At 37.2% G+C, this 6,849-nt stretch overlaps 1 long non-coding RNA gene across 1 annotated transcript; it reads right to left on the bottom strand.

Moving 5' to 3' along the window:
- Positions 1 to 980: 980 nt before the first annotated feature.
- On the bottom strand, positions 981 to 6,353 carry LOC310898150. Its single transcript, XR_014582999.1, has 4 exons — positions 6,278 to 6,353; positions 6,119 to 6,199; positions 5,388 to 5,469; positions 981 to 2,335 (listed from the first exon to the last, which is right to left on the bottom strand). It is a non-coding gene; the product is annotated as an uncharacterized lncRNA (long non-coding RNA).
- Between the last annotated feature and the right edge of the window lie 496 nt (positions 6,354 to 6,849).

The raw sequence follows: 6,849 nt of genomic DNA, 5'->3' as shown, positions 1-6,849 counted from the left end.
TCAAACCATATTTGAGGTGCTTTTGTCAAAACTGTTGCATTCTGATATTTACTACTATGGTATATTTTCAAATCTCTTCGAAAATGGAGGGCTACATTAAATTTACTTTTGATAATCCAGATCTCACTTTGATAGTAAAACTTTCATGAACCCCGGTGAAACAACATTCAGGAATGTTGAGCAGCAGCAACACCTAGAAGTGAAGTTCTCTTATTTAAGATTCCTGTAAATGGAATAACTTTTGTACCTGCAGCTATTCTATTTTTTAGAGCTATATATGAATGAAAAACAAGCCAGCAAAAAACAATAACAAAAACTGTATTACGGATTTCTTTTACTCTAGACATTATGAGAATAAATCTAAAAATACTGTGAACCTTCTTAAGTTCTGAGGCTGTATTTCTTCTTTCCCAGTAGGTCATAGTGAAGATGAGCTGCTATACAAAAGAACAGCTAAAGTTCAGAGCGAATACAAAACTGTATCATTCAAAGGACACTTTGTTTGGATGTGATTTATCCTACTTAACCTTATCTCTGGTTTTTCAGGTGTCCAGTCTAAGTCAGTAGTTCAGTCAATGTTAAGTCTGTGGTCAATGAAGGGAGACTAGTAACCCCTGATGACAGTTCACCTATTCTGCAATAAATATCTGAGAGCTGATATGAATCAGCTGTGAGAGGAACACATCTTTCTTCATTTGTAGTATTTTTAACCAGCTAAGAGCAGATCTCTCTAGTTTTCATGGGATTGAAGCTGTATGAGATTCATCTATGACGTTATGTGCCTAGTACTAAAGCTAAAAATGGGCATGTTTCAGTATATGACCATAAACTTGATGTATGGAAAAGGTGCAATGCAGCATTTTCTGCATTTCAGACAATTTTTAGTTGCCAAAAACAAAAGCATTCACATTAGAGTTGGTACATTAAAGTCATTTTTCTCTTATTTTTCCCTCTCTTCTTTTAATACTATATCATCTAGATGTCACAAGAATAAGTTTTCACTCAACTTTCTAACTGGAATTTTTTTCTCAACAAATGAAGAGGTGATGTTTCACAGAGGCTATCACCATCTACATATCTATATCTAATGAATGAAAAATGAACAAGAATAATTTGGCACTGCATAAATCAGCTCAAACTTTAAAATACTTTTACAGTATCCCCTCAACAGCCCCCTACTCTCCTTTCACTCCCTCAGAACTACACAGAATATAAGAATTGTTTCAATTGTTGGACACATTACAAATGCCTAAAGCAGTTCTCTTTTCTAATTGTACTGTTTATGTAGGTGTTTTTTATTTGTTTTTTTGATGGTGGTGTTTTTTGTGTTGTTTTTGTTTATGGTTTGTTTGTTTTTTTTTTTAATTGACTTATTAAATTGCTTCAAATTTACAGAGGTGTAAATCACTCATTTCCTAATCAGTGATTCGTTCCTCTGAAGAGGCACTGATGAAACCATGACAGCCAAAGCTTGTTCAGAAATGAATCTTTGTCAAAGGCTTTCCTCTCAACTTCAAAGCCTGAATTTACACCACTGAATTCAGCTGGAACATTTCCGCTCTTCAGAAGCTGGAAGGTCAGGTCCTTAAAGCATAGCTGCCAGTCAGGTGCAATGCAAAAGACAATGTGCCTCCTACTGTTTGGATGCAGAATATTTCTCTCTGAACATCTTCTCCCTCAGTGGTGAGTTCCTCAAGGACAACACTGGGGACAGCAATCCCATGCTACGCTATACTTACTCCTTGGTTGTCCAGTGTAAGACATTTCAGCTATGTACCAGTCATGACAGATTTAGAGCTCAGAGTGCATGGCTCTGTTATGCTTCCTACATTTTTAATTAAAGTGAGCATATTTTACTCCTACCTTAGCCTATAGTAACGTCTAGAGTTAGTAAAATATCAGTCTGTTGATTTTTTGTTGCTTGTTCGTTTTTGTTGTTGTTTATTAACCATTGTCAACATCAGCACTGTAATTTTTTTAAAATATTTTTGTCTAACTCCACTTTTTCACCAGCACTGTGCCCACTGGAGAAGAGTCTAAATCTTCTCTTGAACTTCAGAAAATACACCTGCTTTCATAGATATGTCAATTTGAAGTAGGCAGGCATCAAGATTCTAGACAAACTGTTGTAAGAGGAAAGGAAGCCTGGAGTCTGGGTCCCAGTACCTCCATATAGTCTTTGTCAGCTGTCTGACTGTCCTTCAAAACCAATGTCCTGATCAAGCAGAAGTATTTCAGTTGATTCCAAGTGTGTCCAGAAGAGAGAAACTATGTATTTCTTTCTGCAACATTCTCTGAAGATAATTATTCTGGTTGTTGAACAACGAAGAAGGACCTAGATACATGAAAAAGGGTTTAAGAAAAATTTAGGTCCATATAACTGTAACTGATATTTTCAATAAACACCTTGCTGTTTGATCTGATATCTTCACATGCCTACAAGTTTACTTTTGACAAAGCATGAAACTGCCAAAACCTGTGCAAGGTGTCTGGTGCTCACTATGGCTAAATCAAATTACAGAAGACAGAGCAGCACTGAAGGTCCTCTCAGGACCCAACCCAGCTTACTGAGAACATGCTTAATGTATAAGAAATTGCACTAAAGTAATAACGTTTTATATTGTTGTACTGAATAAGCTGTTATACTTCTCAATTTTCATCAGCCTCTTAAGCATGTTTGCATGAGGCCTGAAGGAATCATCTTCCTTGAAGCAACTTTTATCTGCAAGATCATTTACTATGTGTATGTGTACTCTAAATGGGGCTATGAAATTGAATAATCATCCCTCATCAAAACCCTGTACCACAGAATCACAGAATTACAGAACCATGCCCGTATGAATTCATGTAGACCATAACTACATGATTTTTCATGTGGAATACAATTACATACTAAGTATGTTACTGAATTTTGTGTTTAAAAGTCATTCAAATATGCTATCCTATCAGATTCCAAAAAAAATCTTCATTTTAAAAATATTTTGGTATGAGAAATATAATTTCTGGTATGAGTTACAAACTTTAAAGCATCTGAGAAGAAAGAGTGGCAAAGGAAAGACTGAAAACCCACTGATGAACAGATAAGAGGAGAATAAAAATAGAAAAGTTTTATTTTTCCTCTTCATTTCCATTTTTATTTTATCTTACTTTTTACGAGATTTTTCCTTCACACTTTTTAGGTAAACCTAAATTTATCACAGAATCACCGAGGTTGGAAGGGACCTCTGAAGATCCTCTAGTCCAATCCCCTGCCAAGCAGGATCACCTAGAGCACATTGTGCAGGGTGGCATCCAGGTGGGGTTTGAATGTCTCCAGAAAAGGAGACTCCACAACCTCTCTGAGCAGCCTGTGCCAGTGCTCTGTCACCCTCACAGTAAGGATGTGCCCTCTCATATTCAGCTGGAACCTCCTGTGCTTCAGTTTGTGCCCATTGCCTCTCATCCTGTCATTGGGCACAACTGAAAAGAGACTGGCTCCATCCTCTTGACACTCTCCCCTCAGATATTTATACACATTGATGAGATTTCTCCTCAGTCTTCTCTTTTCCAGGCTAAACAGGCCCAATTCTCTCAGCCTGTCGTCATATGACAGGTGCTCCAGTCCCCTCACCATCTCAGGAGCCCTCCTCTGGACTCACTCCAGTAATTCTGTGTCCCTTTTGTACTGGGGAGCCCAGAACTGGACGCAATACTCCAGGTGTGGCTTCACCAGGGCTGAGCAGAGGGGGCAGATCACCTCCCTTGACCTGTTGGCAACACTATTCCGAATGCACCCCAGGATACCATTGGCCTTCTTGGCCACAAGGGCACATTGCTGACTCTTAGTCAGCCAGCTGTCAGATTCTCTACTAAGATCTCATGTGTTTACTATTTTTGTCATAGGAAAAGATCACAATGAAAATACAGAACACAAACAATGTAACTCCAGTTATTCACAATAAATGCATGTGTCTGTTTCTCTTGCAGGTAACTTTTCCAACTAATTAAGATGTAATAAAGTTATAGTGTAAAAACACTGTTAAAGGATTTCTATTATTATCTTTAGTGCTTGAACTTGATAAACTGAATGAAGTGATCACTTAAATGAGAGTCTATAAATAGAATCAGCTTAATAGGACCTCTTTAATAATTCAAACAACATTTTTTATGCTATAGGTAATCCAATGAAACACATTGATTAATAAAAAGCAGGTAAGTGACAATTTCTGAATACTTTGTGTCTTTCATTTATCATAGGATAAATTGAAGAATATTATGCAAAATTTTAATGTGTAGACATTAATATACTTATTCATTCTTGTGATAATATAGAGTCATGCTAAGGCTTTCAATACCTACTTTACATATGGAGTGTATGAGTTCAGTGGAGTTTATATGTGAAGAGGTAAAGGCAAACTGTTTCAATTCACTCAAAGCACCACTGAAAGGGCTGACATCATAAGTTTTTGCATCTTTGGCTGAAGTTCAGGACTTCTCATTGTCCTTTCTCTCCTATTTGACTTTCCATTGTTTCTTCTTATGTGTGTTTTTAGAACTAGTCAGTGACTCAAGGGACATGTTCAAATACATAATTGCTCTAAGGGCAACAGAAAAAGAAGAGGCAATTTAAAGAATTAAATTGAAAGCCATCATTTTCAAATTTCTGTGATGGAGGAAAAAAGCTAGCCAACAGCAGCATCTATGAAGTGATGTCCATGGTGTATTTCCATGTTGTTAAAATTTATGGGCTCTTCTCTGTTCCACAAAAAAATAAACTAGGCATTTTCTAACCATTCCAAACTTTGACTAGTGCAAGAATAGAATTCTTTGCAAGAATTCAGCTGTGCCCAGGATGCTTAATTTTAGTAAGGCCGTTATGCTGGAATCCAGCAGCCTTGCTGTGTACATCAGGCCTGGAAAAGCTGGGGGGAGCAGGAGTACAGCCAACATACAGTGTCAACAGAAGCTACATTACAGTCAGAGGTCAAATCCCTTAGCCAGGAGGGAGGAACCCAGTAGCTGTTGTGTCCATGTGGCAAATCAGGTACAATCAGTCATTAAAAGTATTTATATGTAATGATGGGATGCAGTTGACATTAGTATATCAATTTTTTAAATCTGTCTGTGTCAAAATAAATAGTCTGGGTCTGAGTCATGAGATAAGACCTTAGAGTACAGCAGCACAGAACCACACAATGAAACAATTCAACACCTGCTAAGGAGACAGGCAAAAATAACCTGTCATCACACAACTATTGAAAACTTAACTATTCATTTTCCACACTATGATGCTCAGAAAATATGTTTGTAGTTGACTAAATTTTATAGTCAAACAGCTGTAGAGATCTGTGAAACAGTAATGGGATACCAAGACTCAGTACGGGCAGCTGGTTTCAAGCCAGACCTACCTGCTATTGCCTGAGCATTATTTCCACATGACAGTGCAGCCACCTATGAAACTAACCATTTTACCAGTTCACGTCACTTCACCTGAAGAAAAAGAAGCCCACATTTTAAAAAGTCAGTGCCACTGCTGGCTGTTCTTGGTCCATTCATCAGCAGTTCCTGAAGTTTCAATCTCCTTGTAGATTAAGACCATCTCAATCCTTTAACTGAATGAAATAAGGAATGGATTGCTCTGGTGAGCCAGTGGGAGAGCTTTACAATATCAACCAATACCTGTGCTGCAACAGCTCTGCAGCATCTCCAGTCACACCTAACAGACACCCCACACTGCCAATACCACCCTCATAACTTACATTTAAATCTAAGATCGAATTTCCGAGAGGAGTTTTGAATTTATAATTTTGTTTGTAAAATAAGCATTTTAATCATAATAAAGGCAATTAAATGTGCATTTGAGAATCATAGAATCATTAAGGTTGGAAAAGACCTTCAAGATCATCTGGTCCAACCACCACCCTACTAAAAACGTCACCCACTAAACCACATCCCTAAGCACCACATCCAACCTTTCCTTGAACACCCCAGGGACGGTGACACCACCACCTCCCTGGGCAACCCAAGACCAATGTCTCCTAATCTCTAATCTAAACCTCCCCTAAATACACCATACATGGGGATAAATGCCGTTTGGAAAAGCGGTTGTGAGAACAGAATAGCAAACCAAATAGCTTACATTTTATACATCCAGAGAATTCAGAGATCACTGTGCTCTTCAGTGGGAAACTAGCATCAGCATATTCTTCTTTACTTTCATCTATGAAAATGATAATAGTTTTACTGAGACAAAAGTCTAAACAAAATGAAAACACTGTGAAAATTTTCTCATACTTACCCTCACAAATACGTTTCTGTTCCATCATCCTTTCACTAACAATGGAAACCTCCTTTCGTTCTACAGCTACCCATTTATATCTTTTGGTGATGGATATGAGCTCTGAAATGGTTTTCACCTGTGCTTCAGTTTTACATTAACCCATTCCTTCAGTGTTCTTAAGCATTCAGGATTGATTTAGTTTCTCTCTTTACTTTCTCTCTTTATTCTCTCTCTCTCTCTTTTTTTTTTTTTTTTTTTTCTCTCTCAGGCAGGGAAGCATTTCTTTTTTAAAGAGGCAGATAGGGTGGATTGTATTCTTGACTTTCCCTCCACCCAAATAAAGGAAAAAAAGCTATAATATTTTGTTGAAATATTTCAAAGAAAACAAAAATTCTGTAAAAGCTATGTTCATGAAGTATAATTTGTTACTAATAATATCTAATAAGTGTGTATATGTTTGGATTTTTTTTCCATTGTTTCTTATGATAACTATTCCTTCACCATGATCTTAAACATTTTTATCTACACAGGAGACACCTCAGAATAAATTAAAATTCATCCAGTACACTGATAGATTATGCCCTTCTCTT

The sequence above is a fragment of the Anser anser genome, assembly GCF_964211835.1.
Source record: "Anser anser genome assembly, chromosome: 3".
Lineage (NCBI taxonomy): Eukaryota > Metazoa > Chordata > Aves > Anseriformes > Anatidae > Anser > Anser anser.
The sequence above is the reverse complement of the archived record's forward strand: the minus strand, read 5'-3'. Positions and strand labels throughout refer to the sequence as shown.